Below are 13,045 nucleotides of genomic sequence, written 5' to 3' on the forward strand. Positions count from 1 at the left end.
CTCACGGTACTGGCGAAGCACCTTGCATCCTTTGACGTGGTTGCTAACACACTAAAACGGACGACTGTGACCGCTCACCGAATTGAGACAGATGGCTCAGCGGTTGTACGCCGGCGACCATACCGCGTCTCTTCTCACGAAAGAAAAATTATTGAAGAGCAGGTCACTGAGATGCTCAAGCGCGACGTTATCCGCCCATCGTCAAGCTCTTGGTCATTGCCGGTTGTGTTAGTCGAGAAGAAGGATGGATCAGTTCGCTTTTGTGTCGACTACCGTGCACTAAATAAGATCACTCGAAAAGATGTTTATCCGCTGCCCCGCATCGACGATGCTTTGGACAGTCTCCAAGGAGCGGAGTACTTCTCGAGTCTCGACTTACGCTCGGGATATTGGCAGATCCCAATTTACGAGGATGATAAAGAGAAGACGGCGTTTTCCACCCCAGACGGGCTTTTCGAGTTCAACGTGATGCCATTTGGGCTCTGTAACGCGCCTGCCACGTTGAACGAATGATTGACACCGTGCTTCGTGGTCTTAAGTGGAAAACTTGTCTCTGCTACCTGGACGACATTGTTGTTTTCTCAGGTACATTTGACCAACACTTACGCCGTCTGGACGAAGTACTGAGTTGTCTTTCCAATGCGGGACTGCAGATAAACACAGAGAAATGCACTTTCCCCAGCAAATCTATCAAAGTATTAAGCCACGTTGTGAGCAAAAAAGGAATTCAACCGGACCCCGAAAAGATTTCGGCAGTTTTAAATTTTCCCCGTCCACAACAGCAGAAGGAACTCCGCAGCTTCATCGGACTCGCATCATACTTCCGCAAATTTATACAAAATTTCGCAACAGTTGCTTCCCCGCTACATCACCTTCTACGCCCTGGCATCCCTTTCGTTTGGACAGAAAATTGCGAACGGGCTTTTCAGGCCCTGAAAGACACCCTCACGTCGAGCCCCGTCCTTTGCCATTTTAACAACAGCGTTCCCACGATCCTACGCACGGACACCAGTGGGCAAGGCATTGGTGCCGTCTTGCTGCAACTAGATGCCCAACAAAAAGAGCGAGTGGTTGCATATGCCAGTCATTCGCTTACGGCGCCGCGTATTCCGGTTTCGGCGATGCATCAACCACGAAAGGGAGAAAAGGAGGAGTGCGAGAGGGAAAGGCGAAGGGTTGCGGGGCTGTTCTGCCGGCGCACACACTCCCCGCTCTTGGCCCGGCGTCCGGCCGGCAGTGAATACCGAAGCGTGCACCCTTTTCGCTTGCGCCAACCGGCAAGTGTTTCAATTGCGCGTTGGATTTCGCCTTCTGGGACGGCTGCGCTGTGATTCAACCGCACTCCTAGATCTGGATATTTTAACGAAGTTAAAAGTGCTTCAACTGTGCCTGTGTTGGATTTCGCGTCCCCTTGTGATGACCGCCACTGGGCATTTCGATGTGCTTCAACCGGGTCGTTTGATTAAGTTTTACGCTGCAACAGTGTTCTAGGTAATATTACCTAAATACTTTGTCATCCGTGCTGTTTTGCAATCGCAGTGTAGCATTCGCAAATCGTCGCGTGAACGGTTGCTACGCAAGCGTGCATCCACAGTTCACCCTGTGATCGGCCGCCGCTGTGAAAGTCAACCTTTATTATGAATGAATTCCTGGAGTGTGACAAATAGAAATTTAGCCTAATGCCCCATAAAGTTGGGCCTAAGTCAGCAATAAATACAATCACTTGTCGCCCACATTGAACATGTTGGTACTCATATTTTCTGACGATTGCTTTCAACCTTGTCATGATGGTTGCACTTTGTGCCCTGCTGCTTTTTATGCGATCGCACAAACAACCGGGTTGCTTGTTTTGTTTTTTTCTTTATCGTATCTAGCGCTCCGCCCAGACGAAACGGCAGTTGGCACTAACGTTTTGCCCAGACAGAATTAAAACTGTCAAATACTCCTGCTCTGATCTTCGCCTCTTAGATTTCGACACGCAGGACTACCTTTGCACCGCCTCCTCTTCGCGATCGTGTGTTCACGGGTCTTTTTATTTTTTCCTTGCAAGCCCCAATGGTGCTAGCACCCACATTTATTTGCTAGTTGGATTATGAAGCCTTCACTGATGACTTACGTTTGCCCACACACACTGACAAAAACAAGCTACAAAGGGCTTTGGTATCCAGTATTCTTACGCTGGAGCATGCTTCAAGGCATGTGATCACAAAAGCACTTAAGTTTACAGCAAATACAGGTTCTCAAATTGACTGAAAATCTGAAACATAACATTAAGCCTTATAAATCTTTACCTAGTATGTGTGCTAGTTCTGCATCAATTGCTAAAAAAAAAACCCGCAACACATGCTAATGAACTGATCATGAAAAAGTGACATAGTGAATAGTAAATCTGTCTGATGAAAACAATTTTTTAATAAAACTAACTACAGATTTGAATATAGATTACATGTTGCAATGTATGGTCATATGAAACAGCAGAAACCAAGTCCCAAAGCTCGAAAATTCTTTATTAAATGCTTTATAACCTCAAATATACATACAACATTTTACGTGCCCATCACGGTTTAGGCCAGGAACATCTTGGCTCAAAACTTTCCACAATTTCTCAGTCAGCACCTGCAACACCAAAAGAAACAAATAAACGCTTCCTTTTACAACCACACCGCAAACGTCAAGTGAATCTAAATTCACAATTGATGGTGTATTTTGTCCCATATATGGCTACATTAATATGTACACAAAAGTTAGTTTAGCCTGCTTTTGAACTATTCTAACTGCTTATTCTGAATTTTTTTTCTACGTGACAACAGAGATCCTTTGCTGATGCAGTCTTGTGCTTTAGCCCCTTCACACCAAACGGTATTGTTGACTTTTTTGAGAATTTGCACACGGCCAAATAATGGCTTACACTAGTAGGATTAAAGTTCTGAGCTAGACTGCTTTGATCTCTGATCTCGTTAACAAACTGCACTGCCTTTCGCAATAGCTAAGCAGGTGCTTACAGTGTATCCGACAGAACAGCTGTCACGCAATGGCCATACAGGACAACTGGGTCGGTTTATCAGTCAGGAATTATATGAGGGGGCACTAGGCTGAGCCCCGCTCAACGCACCACTGCTGCAAAAACAAAGTTGAAAAAGATTCTATTTCGGGGGTTGTAGGTGCCGAGGCCACTCTTGGGCTATGAAGCGTGACACAGTGCTAGGTTCAATTCACGTTAATCCTGACATTTGGCTATCTTAACTCGCACTGAAATCTCCACACACGGGCGGTTTCGATTTCTTTCGTTTTGCCTTCACTAAAAAAAAAGAAAAGGAAAAGAAAAGAGTCCTTGGGCACAGCTGCACAATGCTTTAGGAACTGCGGCTGCTGCTCAGGCAAAAGTTGGAGCCATTACTTGAGTAGGCACAAATCCTCAAGAGTTGAAAACTGATTTCAGCGCAAAGCGGCAAAACAGCACTTTATTAAAAACAAGAGAAGTGGGAAAGACCTTATAACAACACGCGCTAAAGAACGACCTTTTTGAATAAACACAGTGTCACTTTGTAAATCGTCAATGCCTGGATAGCATATCCTTCATGCACAAGTATACTTAGTTGCTCCTTTAGACCGAAAACGATGGCCAGAAGAAGTCAGGCTGCTGCCTTGCACTTGCTGCTTCGCCTTAATATTACCATAAGTTAGGAGCCAAGTATCTGAAATACCCATCTGTTTGATGCTTTGAACATGCCATGTAGGTGTTGCCGTGCAGTAATCCTCATTGGACGACGAGAACGAATGCAAATTAAATGACTCACGAGCGAAAAATGACGTTACCAAAGTTGATCAGTTCGCTACTCTGGCACCGCTTTACCATTGAGCCAATGCTGTGGACTTGTTTGTAAACAACCTGTGATTTCTCTGCGCCACGTAACATCATTGATAGTGGTTGCGGACTGAAGTAGCGTAGAAAACCGGGCTAGTTGGTGCAGATTCATCTTCGCAGCGCACAAATAATGGGACAAAAAGGAGGATAACACTGGACAACCACTGAACCAAAACCGAATTTTTATTGAAGAGAAATATAAAGCCATCGAAGGTATAAAACAAAGATAAAAACATGACACACGAACCCACTATAAGCAACTGTACAGACAAAGCTCTCAAGTACTGCTCTCTTCAAGATACGCCAATTCTGCATCTAAAAGTGCTAAAGAGGAGCGCTAACACACGAGTCAGACATTTTTCGAATTTTATGTGCTTCCACTATACTTCCCTCACCTTTTGTTCATCGTGCGAGAACAGTACCGTTGTATCATGAAGGAAAAGCGTACAACCACAATCTTTGCAATGGGTGGGAAGAGGGCCAGAAGGCACTCGGTGAACTGGCCAACATCAAAGCGACCACAATTGAAAGGAATGCAATAAACCACGTTTAATCTACAAGGAACAACCTGTTTCTTATGTTTCACACCACAGACGTTTGCTCGGCCCTTATTACTAATATTCTTTTCGATGGCGGGACAGATGCCCTTTAACTTAATTTTGGCTGAAAACACCACATTGATGTTATACCTGCTCCCCACTTCTTTCAAGCGGTGAGATACCTCGTGCAGGTACGAGATTACAACTATCTTTTCCTTCACAACATCACAAGCAGGAGACAAGTTTTCTTCACCAAATCCAACAACTGAAGATGGGCCGACCCAATGACTCCGTCACCGTAGCCAGCATTTTTGGGTCCAACTAACTGTTCACCAAAGCTAGACTCAATTAGCTGAAAACAAGACTGAAAACAAAACAAGATGGCTGACCTGAGACAGTTGACAACAATCCCATATTTTGCAATCCTAGAACGTGCTGATGAAGAGTTCAGTAAAGGCTTCTTCGATCGCGGGCTATAGAGCCAACATACATGATTCTGCTCGAATTTTAACAACAGGTCCAAAAACTGGATTGTTCTTTGATTTAGCACCTTGGACATAAAGGTCAGCCTAAATGCGTGACGTTTGAATGCTTTTAAAATGTCCACCATTTTTCTTGTAGGGTCATAGTTTCCACAAAGTACTAGGTAATCGTCAACATACCCGAAAGTTTTAATTGCCAAACCCTCCAAGTCACGTTCCAATAAACGGTCAACATGAGCCAAGAAATGTCACTAACAAGGTGAGGAACTTTAGAACGTCTACAGATTCCAGATCTCTGCACATAGACACTGTCACACCATCCTACAATAGTTGATGCTAAGTAGAAACGCAGAAGCTCCAAAAAGGATTCCAAGGAAATCCCGCAACTTTGCATAAACTTAACCTCGCCGTTGTAGACGGTGATGCATTCTTTCACAGAGACCAAAACTTGTTCATGTGGAAGGGAGTAGAAAAGGTTTTCAGCGTCAATGCTGAAAGCAGAGCACCAGCCTGGATTACTGCGCGCACAGTAACCTCATTTGCACGCTGTGAAGATGAAGAGGCTTGCGCAGCGTGCCCTATCCTGGTCCTCTTGCACTGCAACATCTGCTACCTCAAACACGGAGCTGCGCAGTGGACGCCAGGTCGGCACAGAAATTTTGGCACTCGATGGAGCCCTCTGGCAGACTATGCCACTTATGGTCGTCTCCCATCCCTGCGACCGCAGCACCTTCTGCGGCACTGACGTTGATGACTGGATAAGCACCTACGAGAGTGCGAGCGCTCATAACAGATGGGACGCAACCTTGGTGCTGGCCAACGTAATATTTTACCTCAAGGGCCCAGCCAGACTATTGTTGGTTTGAGACACACGAAGCAGACCTGACAAGCTGGGAAACCTGCAAATTGACATTACGTGAGCTGTTCGGAAAGCTTGTTGGCCACCAACTAGCCGCGAAGGAACTTTCTTCCCATGCCAAAACCTCGATGGAGTCATCCGTCGCCTATATTCAGGATGGTGTTGCTCTGTGTCACAAGATAGATGCCGACACGTCAGAAACTGGCAAAGTAGGCCATGTGCAGAAAGGAATTGCTGATGGCGCTTCCAACCTGCTTGTTTATAAGGACTGCACCAGCACAGACGGCATCATTACAGAGTGCAGACCGTTTAAACATCTTGAAAAGGGCCTCGCAGCCTCTGGAAAATGTTTCTTTGGTTATCAACGTAACTAGTTGACGCATTTCTTTTTGTTATTCCCCCCACTGTAATGCCAACAGGCGCTGTGGGTACCAAATAAAGTAAGAAAGAAACAAGCGAAAGCTCACTGTATTGCCCTACAGTTCACTCGGCTGCCTAACACGGGTCCCACATCCTATTACGAGTATACCACTCCACTGGAATGTGCCCTTCTTTGTTCGACGACTTAATGAAAATAGTACGTCGTGAGGTGGAGGCTACGGCTACGGCTGCCCTACTAGCCCCGACCCGTGAATGAACGTCACCTTCCATCTCCCTAATCCATGCGATATACAGCAAGAGCTCGCAAGCCACACCATTCCACGCATTTGCTCTGTAGCTCACCCGAAAAACGCTTTCACTGTTCCTCGTGTCTTAACTGGTCCCCACCAATATGCCCCACGCCATTTTCAGACACAAAATTTCGAAGAGTGGAGTACTCCTGAAAACAAGCCAATATGCTTCCACTGCTGTCACGGTGGGCATGTGGCCCGCTACAGCTTTCGACATTGCCACGCTAAGCCTTCGCCTCACCACAAGACTAATCAATGCAGCTCAAGGAGGTAATACTGCACCTGTGACCTGGACGACAGATCCTCTATTAACCAAGGAGTCTAAGCCCAATTTACTAGACGTTACTGTTGATGGTGTTGCAGCCCAGGCTCTCACTGACACAAATGCTCACATCTCTGTAATCAGCTTAACCCTCCGCTGGCATCTCCGCAAAGTTCTGACGCCACCCATGCAAACATTTGTTCGAGTTGCCAATGAGAGCACACCTTCAATTGCCAGAATGCGTACCGCCTGAATATGGATTGCCGACCACGATAGTGTCGCTCTCTTCACCGTCCTTGAAAAATGCCCCCATGACATTATCCTCGGCGTCGATTTTTTCTCGAACCGCTCTCATAGACTGTTCTGCGGGACTTCTCTCTTTTGAATTTCCTTCTGCCAAAAATGCTCAAAAGCACCGTTCTCATTCCACAGATTACGTCCATTTGCTGTCAAATGCTGTAACATACATGCCCCTGTGATCAAGCCCACCCGTTTCTCACAGTTACTTCTCACCAGATTGTTCGACAAGCCAAGCGGAAGCTACTACAAGCACGTATCCTTGAGTGCCGCCAGAAGCTACGAGCTTTGGAGAAGCAAACCTTCTTTGCACGCCGGCAACTTGAGTATCTTATTCCTGAGGACTTCCCAGATGTGCAGCTGCACGCAAACTTCACCGCTAGCATGGGAGAAGGCCGTCAAAGAACGTCGCAAGAGAGGAAACTGCAAGCACTCCAGGCGGACGTGCCACAATGCACCCAAGAGGTCATCAACCTATCTCCGTACACACCGAACGAAGAGGAGGCTAAGGTTTTGTCCCTTGGTTTGAATTTTAGCACGGAAGCACCCCCGGAGCCAGGAAGGGTGATTTGTGCGGTCGAACGCGCGGTCGGCCAGCTTCCCTCTGAAGGACGGCACGAAGCGCGCACCCGTGCTATTGGTGTGCTCTCTGGTTTGCGAAGACATTGTGCAAGACTGCATTTATCGGTAGCGGAGAGGCAAGCCATCAGGAGCCTGCGGAATAACAGCAGTATCGCAATCCTTCCTGCTGACAAAGGCAATGCCACGGTCTTCACCAAGTGTTGAGCCCTCTAGCCGGTAAGACGCCCACGCACGTCGGAAACTCGTCCTCTTTTGTTTCAAAGCTGAAGGACGTAACTCTAACTGAAGACGACGTCATGGTTTCGTTCGACGTCAAGTCTCTTTTCACTAGTGTCCCAGTGGATCTGGCAGTAGCCACGTGCAAAGAAGCACTAAACGCGGACATTAGTCTTCCCGATCGCACTCCCTTTGACGTCCCCGAGCTCTGCGAGTTGCTTATGTTTTGTCTGAGCAACACCTATTTTTCTTACGGGGGAAGCCTCTATCAGCAGACCCATGGCACGGCAATGGGTGCATCAATATCACTTACTACGGCCAATCTAGTTATGGAGGCTTTAGAGGGGAAGGTAGTGGCAACCTTCACACCGGCACCGAGGTTTTTTTGCCGCTATGTCGACGACGGTTTTTGTATTTTAAAAAACCAAGATGTCCCATGTCGTCTGGACAGCCTCAACGCCCAGAATGTGCATATACAGTTCACCGTGGAGTTCGAGCAAGGCAAGATGCTTCCCTTTTTTGGATGTTCTTGTTCGCCGCGATGCAGGCGCTCTCTCCTTCTCAGTGTACAGGAAGCCCACACACGGGGGTCGTTACCTCAGTTTTGAATCTTGCCACCCTCTCGGCCACAAGACATCCGTTGTGTCGTCCTTGATAAAGCGCACCGTACGCATCTGCTCAGATGACAGTGCACTAAAACGTGAATTAGGAACGATCCGCCGCGAACTAATCGCCAATGGCTACCCTAAGCGACTTATTTGCCAAACCAAGAATAAGATACTACAGCCAAGAATGGCCAACAACAGGACATTACGAGCACGCGCAGCCATCCCCTACATCCCAGGAATAAGCGAAGCATTGTCGCGCGTCTTTTCAAAATACGACATGCCCATGTACCGACCAGCAAGCTCCGCGACGACTGAAAGAGCACCAACGTGATGTAAGAAATCATAATCACATGACGAATGCCACTGCGGAGCACGCGCACAAACATTCCCACAAGATTGACTGGGAGAACACCGCAATTTTAGCTAAGGAAAACAACACATCATCTCAGCGTCTGCTAGAGTCACTTTTTATCCAATCAACGCCAGCCAGAATGAACCGGACGGATGGGACTTTGCCTCCCGTCTACGCATGCTCTCTACGTCATGTGCTGCCTATATAATTGACGACGACGGCTTGTCTTACGCAGTGAACAAGGGACCCGTATGTGGTTCCGAAACGTCAATATATTTTTATTCTTGGTAAGTGTTCGCTTTTCTTTTGCAAGTTATTATATGGTCTTCCCTATTACAGACGCGCTGCTTCTGTGAAACGTCACTCTGCCACACATCATCATTACTGTGGTAGAGAACCAAACCTGCCTTCCCTTTCAGTTTTTCAACTTCAGTTTCACACCTCAAGTCCTTCCCAAGGGGATTTCGCTTGCAATGCTGTGCCCTTTCTGGCATGAATGCTAGCACTCCTGCAGATTTACCTCCTGCAGTGCAGGCGTCCCATCAAGCACCATCAATCAAGGCAGTGGCTGCTTCAGACCTCCCACCGGATCATACCGCCGATCTCCCTCATCTTCTGGATTCCTGCAAGGACATCTTCGACTTAGACAACCATCCACCAACTCAAACTTCTGCAGTCACCCATCATATCAACACCAACGATGCTTCACTAGTGTACAGGTGGCCCTATTGCGTATCACTTGCTGAACGACTCGTCATCCAAAAGGTAAAAAAAAATGCTCAGTAAGGATACAGTCGAACCATCTTCCAGTCTGTGGGTGTCTCCAGTCGTGTTGGTCAGAGAAAAAGATGGGACGTAGTGCTTCTAGATGGATTATGCAAACTTAACTATTATGAAGGAAGGCCTTATACAGTGGGATTTCATTGATACAATTCTGCATAATACGTTTTTCTTTTCATTCCAAGCCAAAATCACTTAGAAATAATGCATTTTCGTGCATTTTATAGGATCACATTTTTGCCAGAAATTGGATAATACGACCACGAAATTGAACCTTGACCATTTTTAGAAACCTTACATTTATGCTCCGGTATACTAGCTCAAACCCCATGTCAACAACACATGACCTGCATGGCAGCGCCTGTTCTGCGACAAGAACACTGCTGCCGGGCGTGGGCGCTCTGTTCAATGAGGATGATATGTGAGGCGAGGCACTGTATAATGATATGTCAGGATGATATGTGAGGCGAGGAAGGCACTCAGTATAAAAAGAAAAAGTGGAAATTGTACAGATATTGGAAGAAAACCCGAAGAGGAAATGCGTGGATTTGGCACACAAGCTCGGTTTGCCAGTGTCAACGCTCAACACTACCGTATTGCCGGTCAGCAAGAGGAACTTCAAAAGAATCTGCAAGTTTCCGGCCCTGATGCGAAACAAGCACAAGGTGCGAAGCATGACCAAATGGAAGACATCCTGCTCACATGGTGGGAGGAAGTTAGAGCGGCAGGATGAACGCCGATAGGTCAGTACTACGCGAAAAAGTTGACAACACTGCGCTCTCCTTGGGCATTGAGGACTCCAAAGCGTCTGGTGGCTGGCTTCATCAATTCAAGGCACAGCGTGAAGTGTCATACAGAACAGCATCCGCCCAAGTGAAAAAAACCAGCAGCTTTTTTTTTATTTTTACATTTCTGGTGAATTTTCTCCCAGACTTCGAAAAGAAAGTGCAGCACAAATTTACCAGCTACCTCCCTGTTGCTCAATAAAATTGAGTTGCTGACGGAGAATGCAGATTTTTCTCCTTTTTTTTAACAAACTCTTTGGATAATACGATTTTCACATAATGCTTTTTATTTCCCGGTTCCCCTGAAAAACGTATCAACGAGATTTCACTGTACATGATACATAGACAAGATGTGGCTGGCAACTTGTGAAGGGAGGTAACTTCGTGCAACCAAAGCCTGATTAGTCATGCTAATTCCTCCTATATTTCAATATGGTCTAACACCAGCTACCCCAACTCGGCAGAGCCAGTGGGGAACATTTCAACACTACTGTCACTGTGTACTGCAGAACGAACATCCATCCCGCATTTAAAAACCCTGCATACGAAGCTGCATCGCGCAAAGTTGTTCTATGGCCACTGAATGTCCTCGCTGAATGTCAAGGAAGCGTCCTCACCGACGCGCTTTGGCGTCGTCTATCAGCGGATTCGTATGTATACAAGCGTTTACAGCAAGAACGGTAAATATATTACTACGCCCTTCAAGCACATGTCGGCAAAATGCGATTACTTCGCCGCGTTCGCAGGATTGAGCCGCACAGTAGAGAACACAGTCGTAGCATACTAGCAGGAATGAACGCATCGTACGGCTTCTTCCACGTTTCGTCACCCTGTGACTACAGTTTACCTCAACACCAATTTATAACGCACACCCTTAAAGAGCTTACACTCTAAAAAGCGCTACAACCTTTCTGGTAACCTTGAGTGAATGTAAAAGCGTAGCCACCGCGCACATCACGTCGTAGCTAGCGCCGACTTCAATGCGAACGCGGTCGTCGACGCGGCTACGTGAACGTACCGCTGACAGCATCAAGGAAAGTGTATTTGGGGGCTCTAGAACAACGTATTTAAATTTAGCCCATGTTTGCGAATAACAAATGATTCCTTGAGTGGTTTAGTTACATTGTCATTCAGAATGTGCCTAGCCAGTTATGTCCAACATACGGAGAGCGCACGGCGTTTGCAGTACACGGACAGGTATATAATTACCCGTTCCTCTTGACACCAGCCCTTAAAAAATATCTTACCTTTCGTTTATGACGCAAAAAGATGCAGAGGAGAAAGCAGCAGGTTTCGTTATCTACAAGAAATCGATGCTGGCTTGCGCTTTGAAACTCGTACACAACAGGCAAGTGGCTTCGGCTTGACGTGGCTTGACCAGTGTTGCTTTTGCCTTGCGCAAAATTAAATCAACTAAAATCCTCTGTTACACAAGTTTTATACTCTGTTACCTCCGCAAGTAACATATCACGAGCGGCTGTATTTAGCCGGTCGCGTGACAGAGTTTTTTAGTTGAATTAAGTTTGCACAAGGCAAAAGCAACACTGATCAAGCCACGTCAAGCCGAAGCCACTTGCCTGTTGTGTACGAGTTTCAAAGCGCAAGCCAGCATCGATTTCTTGTAGATAACGAAACCTGCTGCTTTCTCCTCTGCATCTTTTTGCGTCATAAACGAAAGGTAAGATATTTTTTAAGGGCTGGTGTCAAGAGGGACGGGTAATTATATACCTGTCCGTGTACTGCAAACGCCGTGCGCTCTCCGTATGTTGGACATAACTGGCTAGGCACATTCTGAATGACAATGTAACTAAAGCACTCAAGGAATCATTTGTTATTCGCAAACATGGGCTAAATTTAAATACGTTGTTCTAGAGCCCCCAAATACACTTTCCTTGAGGCTGTCAGCGGTACGTTCACGTAGCCGCGTCGACGACCGCGTTCGCATTGAAGTCGGCGCTAGCTACGACGTGATGTGCGCGGTGGCTACGCTTTTACATTCACTCAAGGTTACCAGAAAGGTTGTAGCGCTTTTTAGAGTGTAAGCTCTTTAAGGGCGTGCGTTATAAATTGGTGTTGAGGTAAACTGTAGTCACGGGGTGACGAAACGTGGAAGAAGCCGTACGATGCGTTCATTCCTGCTAGTATGCTACGACTGTGTTCTCTACTGTGCGGCTCAATCCTGCGAACGCGGCGAAGTAATCGCATTTTGCCGACATGTGCTTGAAGGGCGTAGTAATATATTTACCGTTCTTGCTGTAAACGCTTGTATACATACGAATCCGCTGATAGACGACGCCAAAGCGCGTCGGTGAGGACGCTTCCTTGACATTCAGCGAGGACATTCAGTGGCCATAGAACAACTTTGCGCGATGCAGCTTCGTATGCAGGGTTTTTAAATGCGAGATGGATGTTCGTTCTGCAGTACACAGTGACAGTAGTGTTGAAATGTTCCCCACTGGCTCTGCCGAGTTGGGGTAGCTGGTGTTAGACCATATTGAAATATAGGAGGAATTAGCATGACTAATCAGGCTTTGGTTGCACGAAGTTACCTCCCTTCAAAAGTTGCCAGCCACATCTTGTCTATGTATCATGTACAGTGAAATCTCGTTGATACGTTTTTCAGGGGAACCGGGAAATAAAAAGCATTATGTGAAAATCGTATTATCCAAAGAGTTTGTTAAAAAAAGGAGAAAAATCTGCATTCTCCGTCAGCAACTCAATTTTATTGAGCAACAGGGCGGTAGCTG

At 46.5% G+C, this 13,045-nt stretch overlaps 1 long non-coding RNA gene across 1 annotated transcript; it reads right to left on the reverse strand.

Moving 5' to 3' along the window:
- Positions 1-2,486: 2,486 nt before the first annotated feature.
- Positions 2,487-11,656, reverse strand: LOC144152412 (uncharacterized). The gene is made up of 3 exons (XR_013319163.1): positions 11,546-11,656; positions 9,254-9,356; positions 2,487-2,616 (listed from the first exon to the last, which is right to left on the reverse strand). It is a non-coding gene; the product is annotated as an uncharacterized LOC144152412 (long non-coding RNA).
- Positions 11,657-13,045: the final 1,389 nt, after the last annotated feature.

Source organism: Haemaphysalis longicornis, unplaced genomic scaffold (assembly GCF_048455015.1).
Source record: "Haemaphysalis longicornis isolate Haplotype H1 unplaced genomic scaffold, Haemaphysalis longicornis Haplotype H1 scaffold_9, whole genome shotgun sequence".
NCBI lineage: Eukaryota > Metazoa > Arthropoda > Arachnida > Ixodida > Ixodidae > Haemaphysalis > Haemaphysalis longicornis.